This window comes from Lissotriton helveticus, chromosome 2_1, assembly GCF_964261635.1.
Source record: "Lissotriton helveticus chromosome 2_1, aLisHel1.1, whole genome shotgun sequence".
Lineage (NCBI taxonomy): Eukaryota > Metazoa > Chordata > Amphibia > Caudata > Salamandridae > Lissotriton > Lissotriton helveticus.
The window spans coordinates 625,444,444-625,463,236 of NC_136059.1; positions in this window are offsets into that span (position 1 = coordinate 625,444,444).

The following is an 18,793-nucleotide window of genomic DNA, read 5'->3' on the forward strand; positions in this document are numbered from 1 at the left end:
GAAGACAGTAATGCAAATCACTAGTTATGTTTTTAAATACAATGCAGGAAATGTATTTATTATTTGTTAGAAATGGGGTTTCTGGTTGGCTAGGGTATGCACCTAAGCCATGCAGAATCCACCACTCTAGTCAGTGTAAGGGAGTTACACACCAAAGATAACCCCTGCTCACCCCTTTGGTAGCTAGGCAGAGCAGTCAGGCTGATCCCAGAGGCAATGTGTAAAACGTTTGCGCAACACACACACACCAGTGACACAATAAGTACACCATAAAAGAGACACCACACAAAATACATATATGTATTGCATATAAACATAGACTAAAACAGCATGAACCAATAGCCACTTTGCCAATTAGGCAATTGTCATAACATCATAGTTAGTACAATAAAGTAAATACTTATATGTGGCACGCCAGAAATCGTAATTACTGCGCATTTAAGGCAACTCCTGAGATAAGGCACACTATCCTGTCTGTGCAAGGACTAAAATGACACATCACGATATTCAGGTCATGTAATGAAACAAATAATGAGGAGAACACGAATCATCACATGAGTGCAAGAACGCAGATCAGTTTAGGTGAGAGCACATGAACTGCCACAAATCACCAGTAAGGGGAAAGTTTCCATAAGCATAACAGTAACAGTCATTCAGTAACACAGCCACCTGAAGAGTTAGGAAACTATAGGGCACGGCATACCTGTGTTCCAATTATGCTAGATACTGTAAATAAGCTTCAACCGAAGGGCATAAAAACAGCTGTGTGCCCACAGTGAACAGAGTACATTTAGTGAGTGCCCACAGGGAAATTACCTCGGGTAGTTCATTACCTAAATCACGAAGAGGGGGCCTCCATCGAGGTTTCACCCCGAGAACTGCAGTGGAGATCCAAATAACTTTCACTAGCGAAGAACGAGTGCTCCACAAGGTGTGTCGTCCCAGGGAAGGGGAGTGGGGGACACAATAGTAAAAATCAGTGTGGTGACCTACTCCTCTGCAATTACAGTGCCGCCCATGCAGGAGCTCAGGGTGGTCGCACCCTCTTTCAGGGATGCCGGCTTTACCGCAAGGCCAGAGGTTATTCTCCTCTTTAGGCCCCAGGGAGGACAATGCCGGTGTGTCCTCGTCAGGCTGACAGCCCCACCCCTCCCCCACACACACACACCAGCTCTGCCAAGTATCACGCAACACGTGTGACACTAACGCATTTCAGTGCGGTGGTCCATATCACTACGCTGAAATGCATTGTCACGCATAATAGGCATAGATAGCCCCTCGGCTGTTAAGCCGGTAGGGCTGCTATAATGATTAAACTGAAGTGGCTGGTAGCGCTGCTCACAGTACTGGGCTTGGGGGATGGCTGAGGTTTACGCTGCGGCTACTAGTGCTACAATTTATCAATAGATTCCCACCTCCCCCCACATTACATTCTGATTGACGTCATACACGCCACGCGACGTTACATCCTGCTGCCACGTCGTCATCGTGGCCGGAGGTTGTAACTATGATTGGATCCCACCCACTCTGGCCGTGCAACTCGATCCAAGCCCACTGGGCCGTGGCGCCTGAATCATAAGTAAGAGAGCAGCAGTATTTGTCTTCGTACAGTAACACCTGCCGTGCTGTCATTTTGTTGCGGTAAAGTTTGCCTGGCAATTTGGCGGTGGTAGAAAGCAAGAGCCGCAGGGGGTGCTTGTGTCGTTTTCCTTTCCTCTGCAGCATTCCCTCTGTGCTGCTGTTCCCAGGCCTTCTCCTTTCCCGTGGTCACGCCCTGTGCTCTTCAAATGGAGTTGCTTGAAAAGAAAGTTAGTGAGTTCTCTGGAGCCAAGACCCGTTTTGTTTTTACTGCTGGTAGGTTCTGGGCGCGTGAGCAGAGAAGCTGTGAAACTCGTTAATAATAACGGGCGGCCGTACCACAGACCCCGGGGGCAATGCTCAGCTATTGATTTAATTGATTTAATCACACTGCTTAATGGTCCCGGTCGGAAAAGTGTGCAGCTACTACAGGGGCAGCCAGGGTTCGAAGAAAAACTTCCTTTCAGCACATGTTTTTGATGTATGAGTGGGAACCGGGTGTCGGCTTTGATAGTGTAATGGAAATCTCCCTGGATTGTCAGTAGCTACGGGCATAAGATAGAACAGCTAAAATATTCCATCTGCTTTAATTCTGAATTTCGAGATATGTATTGTTAATGCGTAGGCAAGGCAGTAATTTCCCAGGTCCAACCTTTCTGACGTGCTGGCCTACTGGCTCAACTGAGAGAGGGACTCATATTAGCTTTTGTGTCTGATGCGAAAATATTGATTTTCCAGTCACGCTTATGACTTCATAATTTTAATTTCAAAGTTGAATTGAAAAGTACAGTTGTTCTTTGCAGATTCTCACATCCTACAGTCAGTTAAAGGTAAAGGCCGTTGCTTATAACGTTGAGGTTGGAAAAGACGCTCGTCATGTCTGTTATTTCTGATATTTATGTTTCCTTTGTCTTCATTGCTTGATTTTGCATGCGAGAAAGTGTCACTCATAATTGTTGAAATGTCACTCATAATTACACTGAAATTATGAAATTGTCACACATAGCAATCTGAAATCTTGCCAGCTATGACACACACTGCTGAGGCCGCTCTGGAAGCTTCCCTGTTGCCGGACAACACGTCGGGAAGAACGGCGTAGACTTTATGGAGCAAAGCTGGCACATTCGTCACAGGTGCACACACAAGCAGACCAACACACTCCCCCAACCAAGCATCACTGGCAATCAGGCGCGGCTGACCTCAGAGCACTCAAGACAAATAAAGAGTGCTTGTCCCTGCGCTGGTAACGTGATTTCCTCAAAACAATGCTTCACACTTTTCCAATCTGATTTTGGGGGCAGAAACACAGCACCTCGCCCATGCTGACTGAAAAGGGGAGCGCTCGTCACACACTGTCCTTTGGACGCAAAAGAGCAATTACCAGACCAAATACAGGAGAAGCCCACAGCGCTCCGCTCGCACTAGGCTCCTGGGAGAGCACCTTGGGGGCACAAAAGAGCAGGGAAGTGGGCAGGCAGACCAGCACATTAGGAAAAGATGCAAGGTTTTTTTATTTTTTTTATTTCTTTATTACATTTTGCAAACTAATAAGGCATTACAAAAAATCTCAATTTAGAACAAAGGAAAAAAACAACTTAAAAAACAAAACAATCACAGTATCCATACATACATGATCCAATGATCATGCATGCATCGTGCAGAGTGAACAGTGTAGAAGGGCTTAACAATAAAAGGTGATGGTCAATACTGGGAAACAATCACCATCATCATTAAGTACAGTGAACACATTTTGGGGTAACAATGAGACTGGACTGGCTCGCCAAGGGAGCCACCATGACCGCCCCCTGATGCAACACCCCAAGCCGTAACCCAGGAACCTTGCCCACTAGGGTAACCAGCTGTTCATCACCGCAGCCAACCCACCAGGCACACACAGGAAGAAGGAGAAGAGAGCTTCACAAAAGCCAATTATGTCTTATTAGCCAGGTATTCTTGATATAGACTCCAAAAAGTCTTAGGACGGTTCCGGGGGGTGGGGGGGCAGCAGTTCGCTGTACAGTTCAGTTTGCATATTGCAATGTAACATATCGCTGGACCAGTGCGTAATGGTGGATGGAGGACCTCTAGCCCAATGCATCACCACTACACGCTTGGCTAATAGTAGCCCCATGTCTACTAAATGTCTAATGCTTTTTCACAGTGATTTAGAATAGCCAAGCAACACCAGCAATGGATCCGGGTGTAAGGTCTCACCCGCAATCTCGCTAAGCTTCTGGAAGATCATTAACCAGCAATCCGCTACCTCAGGGCACACCCAAGCCATGGGTAAGAAATCTGCAGGGTCAATACCACATCCCTCACACCTTGCAGAGTCTCAAAGGCCAGATTTCTGGAGTCAGAGGGGTGTGTAATATACTCTGTTGATAAATTTAAAGTGTATAAGGCAGTGCCGGCTTTTTAGGGATATACGCTGCATGGCCTCGCAACAGTAGCACTACATGGCATCATCCAGCACTCTGTCCAAGTCAGTCTGCCACTCGTATCTGGCCTTAGTGAAGTGGTGCCTCCGGTAGTCCTGTGATAGAGAATGAATGTTTGATACCACTGTACGGGGAGAATCTGTTTTTAACATACGAGTAAATGGCATCACTTCTGAGGGCTCCGACAGCTTGTCTCCCAGAGTACTGCAAAGAGCATGCCTTACCCTGTAATATTGGAATATAGTCAATGGGGTGACCTCACTGATGGGATATAAATATGATAAATACATGATATTGGCCTAGTATATACAATATAACCTTATAACCACATGTTAACATTGCATTATATTATTGTATTTGTAAATGATTCACTTGTGTACCGCTTAGACCTATTGACGTGACTAGAGCCATGATTGTTTCATTTCTCTATTTCTAGTACTGTTTCCCTGAAACCACGTGATTAAGCTTTCTGCATGAAACCAGGATGGCTGGCTTAGCTCTCTGCTTCACTTGCTAGCATGTAGCTCAGGGAAACCCAAGGTCACACCAGCCCTTCTTGTGCACATTCTAGCAGATCCCGTTCTTGCACTCCCTGAGCTACAGATAGAAAGGGAGGCACTTTACTGACCTGTCCCCGGAATAGCTTAAGCCTAGCTACTAGCAATCAATTGTGCCTTATATGGGTCTTCCTGCTGGCTCACTGACAAGTTGTATCTTTCCTAGTAAGGTGACATCGTGGGGTGTGTGAAACGTATATATGCTTGGTATCAATTGTATGTAGTCAGTCTCCTCTGCGCACCTCCGAGGGTTGTGTAGACTGAGGCTCCCCTGTCAGGGTTCGTACTTGCAGAATAAACGATTGAACTTTCTCCATTGCCGACTGATTTATTATTCATGATTTATTATTCATGAATAAGGTATATGGGCTATTGGTGAGTATGGTCCACTAGTGTAATATTTTGGTTCCTTCAGTTGGCGACTCCGCCGGGACCCCGCGCTAGGGTTGTCCCCTCCTGTAAACAGGAGTAGAGGGACAAGGAGGAGTTCTGGCCGAGTGGGTGGACAGAAAGAGGATCCTGATTTGAAACACCCATTTGTGGTACGAAAACAAGTAATTCCACTCTCGAGCCCAGTATCCCTCCCAGCTGCTGAAGACCCTACGCCAGAGTCCTACGGGCTGCCCAGACGTGCCAGTCTGTTTAGGAGTCGGCAGTGGAGAATTTGCAATCGACCTAAGTGCACCAGGTGAGTGAATTTTGATTGTATTGGAGGAGGAACACTTGGAAGAAGTGTTTTTTTGGTAGCGGTTAACTGCTTTTGTTGGTGGCTGGGGAAGCCGGACCACATGGGAATCTGGGGGTCTGACGTTGCGGTGAAGTGGCTGTGCGGGTAGATACCTCACGGACTTGTTTGGTGAAAATTTGAGACCACACCTGGTGCCTTAGCGGTGTACGGAGTTACTCGCTCTCCCGAATCCTCTTCGGGAAAGCCCTGGGAGCAACTGGGTAAGCTAGGGTTCTGAGCTACGTGCCCAGACACCCGGCCCAACCAGAACAGGACCATGGGATGGCCTGTAAGAGGATTCGTGGTTCGCCTATCAGGTGATCTCAGAACAGTCTGGTGACTGTTTCCTTTGTGGTTAAATTTTGTTGGTCCGGAATTCTTTTGAATCGATTCCCCGAACAGGAGTCGACGGGCTCTGTTCATTTTTTGAAGACGTCATTTGCATAGAATAAGTAATTGCCTTGCGACACTTTACAGCACTTTATTGCAAGCAAATAGAAGAATACAAGAGTGTGAGTGGTGAGAAGGACGCGTCCGACTGAATGGTTTCTGGAATATGTGAGTAGAATTGTGTGAATATTATTATAATGCCTTGTTTTAGTAAAATATGTTTTGGGTGCTGCTGCCGGCGAGGTACAAGGCTGGAAGAAAGATAGCCTGCCCCTCCCGAAGGGAGTCCCAGTTTTGATATGTATGTGAAACACGGTCTTCAACCGATTTTGTTTAACACACTTTGGCATAAGTATACCAAAGACAATTCTGATTTGCAATGGCCTCTAACGGGGTCATTTGACGAGAAAAAGATTAACTACATCCAGAATAAACTATTTATGAAGAAAAGCCGCCAGTCGATGTTTGATTCCTTGAACCTATGGTTGAAGGAGGCAAAACGACGACGGATAAGAGAAGAGAAATTGGGAAAGTTTAAATCAGGACAGACGGTCACCCAGAAGGCTATAACTAATGATAAAGGGAAGGTGGAAGAGAACATTGTACAAATGGATAGGCAGTTCCGTTTAGAGACGGACAAAAGTTATGTGGCTTGACCTGATACTGGAGACGAATTAGAGGACTTGTTAGAAGCCCGACCACCCCCTCCTTATGCCCCACAGCCTTATACCCAGCCGTGCCTTTGGTACGAGCAGACCAACTTGGAGCAGCATCGGCCGTTGGAGCACCGGTAGGAACGGTTGCCACGGCCCCTGCTGACGGATCAGTACGGAGTGCATTACTCCCTCCTCCCACTCTTCGACAAACTACTTCACCCTTGATATCCTTACAGCCGGACGCGGCTGTTCCCTCCCCTTCGCACCCCGTATTTCGCTCCCCTCTGATTCAGACCGTTATAGATTCTCGATATACGGCTTGCCTAGAACCCACGCCCAAACGCCTTAGACCTGACCTGAATGATCAACGAGTCTATACTAGGTCGCTGTTGGGTGCGGAAGAAAGGAGAGCCATAGTAGTACAGGCATCCCAGTGGATGCAAAACGCCATTTACACTCTGGAAGACATTTGGAGCACCATGAAAGATTTTGAACCCATTGCACATTGTACAAATGGATAGGCAGTTCCGTTTAGAGACGGACAAAAGTTATGTGGCTCGACCTGATACTGGAGACGAATTAGAGGACTTGTTAGAAGCCCAACCACCCCTCCTTATGCCCCGCAGGGCTTATACCCAGCCATGCCTTTGGTACGAGCAGACCAACTTGGAGCAGCATCGGCCGTTGGAGCACCGGTAGGAACGGTTGCCACGGCCCCTGCTGACGGATCAGTACGGAGTGCGTTACTCCCTCCTCCCACTCTTCGACAAACTACCTCACCCTTGATATCCTTATAGCCGGACGCGGCTGTTCCCTCCCCTTCGCACCCCGTATTTCTCTCCCCTCCGATTCAGACCGCTATAGATCCTCGATATACGGCTTGCCTAGACACCACGCCCAAATGCCTTAGACCTGTTCTGAGTGATCAACGAATCTATACTAGGTCACTGTTGGGTGCGGAAGAAAGGAGAGCCAAAGTAGTACAGGCATCCCAGTGGATGCGAAACACCATTTACACTCTGGAAGACATTTGGAGCACCATGAAAGATTTTGAACCCATTGCACAGCAACTGGCTTTGGAAAACATGGCGATCCGATTAATTTCACTGTGGGAACAGTGTTTCGAAGAGTGACTCCCTCCTCAAATACTGCGTGATATAAGAGATCGAGCTCATAAATTCCAATTACAGGCTGATAAGGTATATCAGAATGTAGAAACGCTTGTACATTATCGTGAACGAATGCATCGAAAGTGTGCCGACTGGGGAGCACAGCACCCCATGAGAGAGGGGCATCCCCCTCTTTTATCCCGAATTACCTGAATTAAGAGATGCCAATAACGTAGTAACTAGGGCTCGGGTGGATGCCAGGCTTCAGGAACAATGGGTTTATACCCCTTGGAAACGAAGCGAGGTTCTCACTCTAAAAGCTCAGCTCCCCGACCCCCGTAAAAATCCCACTGCTTGCTATATGGAATTAACTGAGGCCGCTAATTCTGCTATTATGACGATACCCGATATTGAGCTATTCTTTGGTCTCTTGATCCCGGTAGACATTTGGAGACAAATACATGACACGGACCATGGTCCCGAATTAGGAGGGACGTGGGAACAACTAAAAGCCTGGGATAAGGAGCGAAAGCCTAGAGAGAAACCTAGAGACGAAGTACTGGCAGTACCAGATAAAATTATTACTTACATGCAGACTCTCCTCCCTCCTAGAAAAGTTGATTGGGACAAATTAACAGCCTGTAAACAGAAGAAAGATGAAAGTGTGTCGGATTTCTTTACCAGATTTGAGAAGGTCTTTATAGATTTTAGTGGGCAGGACCTATCCATGGAAGGTGGGATACGGTTGTTTGTATATAGGTTTGTTACAAATTTGCTCCCCGAAGTTATGTCCCGTCTCCAGGCAGCCGAGAGTACATGGACTACGGCTGCCCCGTCAGTAATCCTCAGTATGGCCCAATATTATGAACATCGAGAAAATGATAGCAAAGAAAAGTCAGAAAAGAAGACTAAGGACCTAAAGACTAGAGTTCTGTTGCAGCAAGTTAGTAGAGGGTAGAATACAGGACGGGGAGTACGTGGCTCATTCCAGAGGGGTGCAATGACGGGAAGAGGTAGAGGAGGTCCCCCGAACATTGGGACAAATCAATGTTCATATTGCAAACAGGAAGGGCACTGGAGGGCGGATTGCCCTCTGTTGCTAGCAAGAAACGGTCCTAACAGAGGACGAGGAAGGGGACGAGGAAATATTGACCGAAATAGCATGCGACGAGAGGAAATACAACATGAGGGTTCTCAGAAAAATTACTTCGATGACCCCCAAAACAGACAGTACTACAACGAGACCTATAGAGATGATGGGTATGATGGACCGGATTATGCATGAGACAGCCAAGGACAGAGCGGGGGCCGCTTCACAGTACCAATTGACCAGGAGGGACCTTATATACAAGGGGAACTGTTGGGAACATCGGGAAAATTCCTAGTGGATACTGGGGCAATGAATAGCTCAGTTGCCCATAATCTGGTCCCAGGGGCTGCTCTGTCTGGCCAAAATAACGTATCAGTGGGATTCTCTGGAATACTGGTGATAAGGTCTGGACTGGACTGTTCCCATGGGGCAACAGGGTCAGAGCTGATTTGCATATCGCCATTGTCTAACCCAGGGTGGTGTGGAGTGCAAAAAAACGATGGATTTGGGCCCAGATCTTTTGACTGGGGGAGTGTGTGACATTGATCCACATTCAGTCCATCACTTGTTGTTTTTGCAATTGCCGCCCTAAGTGCGCTGGGGATGCCCAGACGTGGGTCCCAGGCACTCCACACCACTTGGAGTCAAGCTAGCCGGGCTGAAGAGAGGTGTTACCTCGAAACCGGTCCGGTCCTCGGATGCTTGATTCCGTTCTGGGAAGGACATGGCTTTTGTAGTTCGGACTGGACTGTTCCCATGGGGCAACAGGGTCAGAGCTGATTTGCATATCGCCATTGTCTAACCCAGGGTGGTGTGGAGTGCAAAAAAACGATGGATTTGGGCCCAGATCTTTTGACTGGGGGAGTGTGTGACATTGATCCACATTCAGTCCATCACTTGTTGTTTTTGCAATTGCCGCCCTAAGTGCGCTGGGGATGCCCAGACGTGGGTCCCAGGCACTCCACACCACTTGGAGTCAAGCTAGCCGGGCTGAAGAGAGGTGTTACCTCGAAACCGGTCCGGTCCTCGGATGCTTGATTCCGTTCTGGGAAGGACATGGCTTTTGTAGTTCGGACTGGACTGTTCCCATGGGGCAACAGGGTCAGAGCTGATTTGCATATCGCCATTGTCTAACCCAGGGTGGTGTGGAGTGCAAAAAAACGATGGATTTGGGCCCAGATCTTTTGACTGGGGGAGTGTGTGACATTGATCCACATTCAGTCCATCACTTGTTGTTTTTGCAATTGCCGCCCTAAGTGCGCTGGGGATGCCCAGACGTGGGTCCCAGGCACTCCACACCACTTGGAGTCAAGCTAGCCGGGCTGAAGAGAGGTGTTACCTCGAAACCGGTCCGGTCCTCGGATGCTTGATTCCGTTCTGGGAAGGACATGGCTTTTGTAGTTCGGACTGGACTGTTCCCATGGGGCAACAGGGTCAGAGCTGATTTGCATATCGCCATTGTCTAACCCAGGGTGGTGTGGAGTGCAAAAAAACGATGGATTTGGGCCCAGATCTTTTGACTGGGGGAGTGTGTGACATTGATCCACGTTCAGTCCATCACTTGTTGTTTTTGCAATTGCCGCCCTAAGTGCGCTGGGGATGCCCAGACGTGGGTCCCAGGCACTCCACACCACTTGGAGTCAAGCTAGCCGGGCTGAAGAGAGGTGTTACCTCGAAACCGGTCCGGTCCTCGGATGCTTGATTCCGTTCTGGGAAGGACATGGCTTTTGTAGTTCGGACTGGACTGTTCCCATGGGGCAACAGGGTCAGAGCTGATTTGCATATCGCATTGTCTAACCCACGGTGGTGTGGAGTGCAAAAAAACGATGGATTTGGGCCCAGATCTTTTGACTGGGGGAGTGTGTGACATTGATCCACATTCAGTCCATCACTTGTTGTTTTTGCAATTGCCGCCCTAAGTGCGCTGGGGATGCCCAGACGTGGGTCCCAGGCACTCCACACCACTTGGAGTCAAGCTAGCCGGGCTGAAGAGAGGTGTTACCTCGAAACCGGTCCGGTCCTCGGATGCTTGATTCCGTTCTGGGAAGGACATGGCTTTTGTAGTTCGGACTGGACTGTTCCCATGGGGCAACAGGGTCAGAGCTGATTTGCATATCGCCATTGTCTAACCCAGGGTGGTGTGGAGTGCAAAAAAACGATGGATTTGGGCCCAGATCTTTTGACTGGGGGAGTGTGTGACATTGATCCACATTCAGTCCATCACTTGTTGTTTTTGCAATTGCCGCCCTAAGTGCGCTGGGGATGCCCAGACGTGGGTCCCAGGCACTCCACACCACTTGGAGTCAAGCTAGCCGGGCTGAAGAGAGGTGTTACCTCGAAACCGGTCCGGTCCTCGGATGCTTGATTCCGTTCTGGGAAGGACATGGCTTTTGTAGTTCGGACTGGACTGTTCCCATGGGGCAACAGGGTCAGAGCTGATTTGCATATCGCCATTGTCTAACCCAGGGTGGTGTGGAGTGCAAAAAAACGATGGATTTGGGCCCAGATCTTTTGACTGGGGGAGTGTGTGACATTGATCCACATTCAGTCCATCACTTGTTGTTTTTGCAATTGCCGCCCTAAGTGCGCTGGGGATGCCCAGACGTGGGTCCCAGGCACTCCACACCACTTGGAGTCAAGCTAGCCGGGCTGAAGAGAGGTGTTACCTCGAAACCGGTCCGGTCCTCGGATGCTTGATTCCGTTCTGGGAAGGACATGGCTTTTGTAGTTCGGACTGGACTGTTCCCATGGGGCAACAGGGTCAGAGCTGATTTGCATATCGCCATTGTCTAACCCAGGGTGGTGTGGAGTGCAAATAAACGATGGATTTGGGCCCAGATCTTTTGACTGGGGGAGTGTGTGACATTGATCCACATTCAGTCCATCACTTGTTGTTTTTGCAAAGGTCAGTTTCTAAGCCTCTGCCTTTTACTATAGGCCCCATTTCTATGCATTCGCCTTTTCTTTTAACTTCAAATTGTGGAGAAAATCTTTTGGGCCTGGATATTTTGAAAAAGTTAAATGCACGGATTTATTGTTCCCCTGATGGTGTCTACTTGACAATGGAAAAGTCATCCTTGAAAGCGGCTCAATATTTTGCGAAAAACTAGAGCCTTCCCCCCAAGTTTTCTACAATTCCTCGGACACTGTGGGCTACGGGAGACACCGATGTTAGTCTGTTAAGAATAGCCCCCGTGTCGATAACCTTGAAACCTAATGCCCAGCTGCCCCGCATTCCTTAGTATAAAATTTCACCAGAAGGTGAACAGGCCTTGTTGCTCATTATCCGTGACCTCCTTCAGAGAGGAGTAGTAGAGGAGACAGCTGCTAATGTTTGTAACAGCCCGATTTTACCAATTTTGAAGAAAACACCAATTGATGGTGCCCCGGATTATAAAAATACATTTCGTTTTGTGATTGACCTCCGAGAGGTTAACAAGATTGTGGTCCCACAATACCCAGTGGTACCCGACATCACTGCAATTCTAGCAATGATTCCTCCTACAGCTCAATATTTTTCAGTTATCGACTTAATAAATGCCTTCTTTAACATCCCGATTCACCCTGATAGCAGACATATCTTCGGATTCTCATTAGCTGGCCGAAGCTTTAGACTTACTCGTGCACCTCAAGGCTATACAGAGAGTCCTAGCATTTACAGCCAAGCCTTGAAAGCTGTTCTTGATGAATTAATTTTACCAGCAGGAAATACGATCATCCAGTATATGGATGACATCTTGGTGGCCTCCGATACAGAAGAGGGTTGTAGGGAAGCCACGGTTAAATTGTTGAAACATTTGGCTGAAAAGGGTAATAAAGTATCCCTTTCTAAATTTCAATATTGTCGACAGGAAGTGACCTATCTTGGCCACTTACTGTCGAAAGTAGGGAGACGATTGACTCCAGAACGGATATCTGTGATAACTAACATGTCTGTACCTTGTACTCAACGTGATGTTCGTGCTTTTCTTGGCATAACCTCTTACTGTCGCCAGTGGATTCCTAACTATTCACTCCTCTCTAAACCCTTTTTGTATTTGACAACCAAAGATGTGCATGAACCCCTACCCTGGACGGATGAATGTCAAGAAGGCTTTGATTCTTTAAAGTCTGCTCTTTGTTCTGCACCTGTCATGGGTACTCCAGATTACCGAAAGCCTTTTTCACTTTATGTGCACGAGGTGGACGGTTGTTCGCTTTCAGTGTTAGCGCAGGGTTTTGGCGGAAAGCAAATACCCTGCGCATTCTTTTCATCAGTCCTGGATATTGTTGCACGAGCCCTCCAGAGTTGCCTGAGGGCCACTGCGGCAGTGGCGGTGGCCATCCGACAATCGGAGGGAATAGTCCTGAATACGGACCTCACAGTCATGGTACCGCATGCTGTAGATATCCTTTTGAATAGAACCAAGACCCAGCACCTTACGAGTGCTCGATTGACAGGGTATGAGTTAACCTTCTTTGCACCCCATATCACAATTAAAAGATGTGCTACTCTGAACCCAGCCACATTATTGCCTCTCCCTTCAAATGATGGAAAGAACGATGTTCATGATTGTATATTTAGAACTGAAGAAGAAACGCAGGTGCGTGTAGACCTCACTGACACCCCTTTATTAGAACCCCAGGGGGAGTTCTATGTAGATGGCTCTTGTTTTAAGTTACCAGATGGCACTGCAATAGCTGCGTATGCTGTTATGACATTAAAGACTGTGGTAGAAACTGCAAGGATTTCCCATCACTCAGCCCAGGCAGCTGAACTAATAGCTTTGTTAAGAGCATGCGAATTGAGTAAAGGGCTGAGGGTGAACATTTTTACGGACAGCCAGTACGCCTTTGGAGTGGCCCATAGCTTTGGGAGGCTGTGGAGGGAGAGGGGTTTCTTTACCACACATGGTCAGAAAATTCAACATGGCCCCTTAATTGATCGATTGTTATTTGCTTTAACATTACCAGCGAAAGTGGCCATCATCAAGTGCAGCGCCCATAAGAAAGTCGTTGATCCCACTGGAAAGGGAAACGCTTTTGCTGATTCAGTAGCGAAAGAAACAGCCCCATCCTAGAATGAACCCCATGTTCCCTAGCCCATCGGCCCAGTGGGTGGCAGAGACATCCCTTTTTGGTAATACCATTGAAAGCGTGAGAGAATTACAGAAGGAAGAAACAATAGATGAAGTACAGAGATGGGAACAGGAAGTAGGAAAATTAGATAAGAATGAATGTTGGATAGATCGATCTGAGAAACAGCGGTGGTTGCTACCTAATGCTTTAGTATATGCTGTAGTGACCATGGCCCATGGTCCGGCACACATTGGTGCGAAAGGTATTTGTGCGGTGTTAGACCCAGTATGGAACAACCCAAACATTCCCAAAACCACAGCACATATAGTAAAATACTGCCCTGTGTGTTTACGTCATAATCCTGGGGGTAGAGAATCTGTTTCAAGTGGAAATTTTGCCCCACCGTCTTTGCCTTTTGAGGTAATACAAATTGACTATATTCAGATGGAAGGAGTGAATAATTTGAAGTATGTATTGGTGGTGGTATGTGCTTTTAGTAAATGGGTCGAAGCCTACCCCACCAAAGAAGCCACAGCAGTTGCAACTGCTAAATCCTTGATTAAAGAGTACTTCCCCCGATATTGTTTAGCCCGGGTCATCTGGTCAGACAACGGGCCTCATTTTAATGCCCTGCTAGTACAAAGTGTATGTGATGGACTGCAGATAAAACAAACGTTCCATGCCGCCAGACATCCCCAGTCGGCGGGTCTGGTCGAAAAATATAATGGCACCCTGAAATTGAAAATGGCTAAAATCTGTGCAAGTACTGGGCTAAATTGGCCCGACGCCCTCCCATTGGCATTGCTGTCCATAAGGACAACTCCTCACACTAGAACTGGATTGTCCCCATATGAAGTGATCTTTGGTCGCCCCGCAAATGTGTGGGGAGTTCCCAGACCCCGATCCTTTAGGGATATTGATTATCCTTTGATGACAGACTACCTGTATGCTTTGACTAAAGATTTGCGTTCTATTCATCAACAGGTATCGGACACATTGCAGCCACTATCGGAGGGTCCTGGACATCGACTGGAGCCTGGCCAGTGGGTACTGGTGAAGAATTATCAACGGAAATCGAGTTTGGAACCGAGGAGGTCGGACCCTTACCAAGTCCTCTTGGCAACGAGGACGGCGGTGAAAGTGCATCAAAGAAAGCACTGGATCCATGTCATACATCTGAAATGCCTGCCTCTGCCTTTGCCATTTGATTTAAGGAATCGAGAAGGAATTCCGAGTCAGGAAGGAGAGCTGAATCAAAGCTTTGTGCCTTTTTCAGACGCCCAAGAAATAGGGCAACCAAGTGAGGTGTTGCCCACCGTGGAAAGTGCGACAGCTCGACCAGCAAAGGCTGTTATTCCAAGGGCACCACAGGTTTCGAATGCATCAGATGCCCTTGCAGCAGAATTGTTTTCTGACCAGGAGCAACCTGGCCGTTGTAAATACGACCTGCGGCCCCGAAAACAGCACGGTACCCCAGCTTCCAATGGTAGGAGCTAGACAGAGACTTGAGTTGAGGAACATCGGATAAGAATTACTGGGGTACTGAGGGAGACACTGGACTGAACTCGTTGAGAGCTTGGAACATTGTGTTAAATAAGCTCTGTTCAGAAAGAAGGACTGAGTTAAGGGCCGTGGTTGTACTACTGGAATATAAAAGTTGGTTCTCTTGATGAACGATAGGAGTCTACCTGTGAGGCTCTAACGGACACAGGGAGAACATCCCTTAGTGGGAAGAAGAACCCTCTGGTGGTGTGCGTGCTTTGTGGATACAAAGATTAGATTTAGACTTGTAGAGAGGAACTGAGTTAGATTTTGGACTTGTAGAGAGCATGTTTCCTTTTGCCCGATTTGCGATGGAGGATGAACAACAACTTGCCCCTCGACGGTATATCGATAATATGCAATTATTTTCCGGATGGCCCACCAGAGTGAAGGTGGCATTCGTTGGTTTTATTGTTATAATCACAGTAATTTTGATGTGTGTATTTGTGTATTTAGAATTTCAGCACCCTGTACATACTTTGCTTGGAACTACCCCTGCTCCAGAGGAATACCTCTTTTATTCCTTACGTCCACATAAGGCTAGACGTAGAGAAACTTATACAAAACAACTTTTTTATTGAAATGCTACATCAGACCCATAGTACAACCAACAAGACAAATTGTTGGGTCTGTGGGTTACTCCCGTCAGTAATGCATCGACATGAATTATTCATTTCCTTACCCTTGTCCCACTTAGCTAGCTGTGAAGCCTGGTTCCAATTATTGTCACTGATGTATTCTCATTATGTGGCTGAACCTAAGATATTTACCGAAAAAGACTATGAGGCCATTCTGAAGTATATAGAACAGCACCAAGGATTTGATGCTGAAGGGAATGGAGGAGAGGGATCCTTAGACCCCAATGCTTGTATGAATGTATACACTGAATATAAAAATGCTACTTGGTTACAAGAAGAAATGCAGGATTTTGAACTTTTCAACTCCACCATGTATTTTCAGCACTTTAAAGAACGAAATGTCACCAATGACAAAGCCTTGCCAATTCCCATTATAAATGGTACTTCCCCCTTTTGCATACAGGGACGAGGTCACATAAAGGTAGGAAGCAGTAGATGTAATTACACTTACACCTTGCAGACATATAGTACTCCTCCCGTGATTACTCTTCCCAATGTATATTTTGTGTGCAATGAAAACGCATATACATGGCTTCCCCGCGGATGGGCAGGGCGGTGTTACCTCTCATTCCTATACCCCCCAGTATATATTACCCCATCTGATTATCATAAGACACATCAACTAGTTAAAAGGGAGATAGAATCTAACCGGAGTATCAGGAGTTTTGATACTGATAGTACTGATCAGACTGACACCTCTTTGCAACAGTTTGAAGACTTTGCTTAATGTCTCACTCCTTTTTGGGGACCGATTTTCAACAGCCGTAGTATAAGACGTCTGTCAAGAATAGTGGAAAATGTGGTCCAGATCACAACGGGGATTCTGACTAATATTACTGTTGAGCTTCAGGCTACGAGGCTTGTTTCGCTTCAGAACCGGATGGTTCTTGACGTTAGGGGTGGAGCCTGCCGCGTGATCGGCAACTCTTGTTGTGTTTTCATCCCTGATTCAGCCCCAACCATACATCTCGCAATTCAGAAGTTACATCGATTAGCCAGTGAAGCACATGTCGACAATGGTACTTGGTACCTTAGTGGATGGTTCTGGGGTCTTCCAGCTACCTGGGGTTGGAAAATATTTATGATTCTAGCTGGAGCCTTTGGAGTCATATTTACTTGCTGTCTGTGTCTCCATTGTGGCCCAGCTTGCTGTTCTTTCTGTGCGGCTAGAATAACATCTGCCTTGACTATCTCTCGTCAGGCCAAAGTTGAAAAACAAATGATTCAGAAGGAAGTTTCAGATCTCATGCAGATCGATGAGGGAGTGTTCGTAGAATGAATCCAGTTATATTGGCTATACTAGGCCAAAAGGGCCGTCTGATGGGATATAAATATGATAAATACATGATATTGGCCTAGTATATACAATATAACCTTATAACCGCACGTTAACATTTCAGTATATCATTGTATTATTGTATTTGTAAATGATTCACTTGTGTACCGCTTAAACCTATTGACGTGACTAGAGCCATGATTGTTTCGTTTCTCTATTTCTAGTACTGTTTCTCTGAAACCACGTGATTAAGCTTTCTGCACGAAACCAGGATGGCTGGCTTAGCTCTCTGCTCCACTTGCTAGCATGTAGCTCAGGGAAACCCAAGGTCACACCAGCCCTTCTTGTGGGATGCGCACATTCTAGCAGATCCCGTTCTTGCACTCCCCGAGCTACAGATAGAAAGGGAGGCACCTTACTGACCTGCCCCCGGAATAGCTTAAGCCTAGCTACTAGCAATCAATTGTGCCTTATATGGGTCTTCCTGCTGGCTCACTGACAAGTTGTATCTTTCCTAGTAAGGTGACATTGTGGGGTGTGTGAAACGTATATATGCTTGGTATCAATTGTATGTAGTCAGTGACCTCTGCGCACCTCCGAGGGTTGTGTAGACTGAGGCTCCCCTGTCAGGGTTCGTACTTGCAGAATAAATGATTGAACTTTCTCCATTGTCGACTGATTTATTATTCATGAATAAGGTATATGGGCTATTGGTGAGTATGGTCCACTAGTGTAATATTTTGGTTCCTTCATCACACCCATCTGAAACAATGTAGTCCCATCGCCGCCCAGCGCCGTCAACAAACAAGTCGCCAACACAAATAATGTCAAGGGCTGTAAGGGCGCGTTGCCCCCCTAATTCAAGGAGGATCGGCAGCCAAGTGCACATCTCGATTGGGGATAATGGTAAATATAATATATCAGAAGCCTGCTTCTTCAAGATGTTCGACCATGCATGTACAGTGGTGTTGATAGAATCCAATAAAACTGTGCGCCTGCGAGGATCACTGCGAGGATCACTGAACAGAAGCAAAGCCAAAGGAGAGGGAGCAGCCACAGCCTTCTCTATGTTCAAGTGAGGCGGAGGGACTCGCAGATGCAGCCAGTAAAAAGCAGGCATACATTGAGATTCATAGTAGTAAACTTCCAAATCAGGGGTGCTGAGCCCTCCCATAGAGTATGGTAGCGTTAAAATCTCCCATTGAGGAGGAGCTACGCCCGAGACCACGATGGCCGTGTGAGTGATCAGCTCTGTCGGACCTGACCCCCTACCCTGACATGCTGACCTTCATCCAGTGGCGCTGACCCTGCCGCCTGTTTGCTGAAGGTGTGCGACGTCCATCGAGGTGACTCCGACCCCACTGTGACATCGGGGGCTGGAGATATACCTCTCGATAATCCGGGCCTGTTCGCTTCCTGGAGCCTGGGGCTTGATTTTACTGAGGGGCCGGCCACAAAGTGAACAACACCCGGGGCTAAGACCGGAAGTCGCTGGTCGGGCCCGGGTGTCAACGCACCTGTAATCGCGTTGTGTGAGGAGGTGGTGCGGTGGGGGAGCGAGCTGTCGTGAGGGCCCCCCGTCTGGAGAAACAGAAGGTGCTACGGTGACGGAGCCGCTTCAGCGGCGGAGGAGAGATTACGGCACTGGGGGCTGCCGGCAGCACTGTGGTGCGGATTGCTCCTGAAGGCGTCGGACTACCGGCGAGACCCGCCTGCATTGACCTGAGGGGG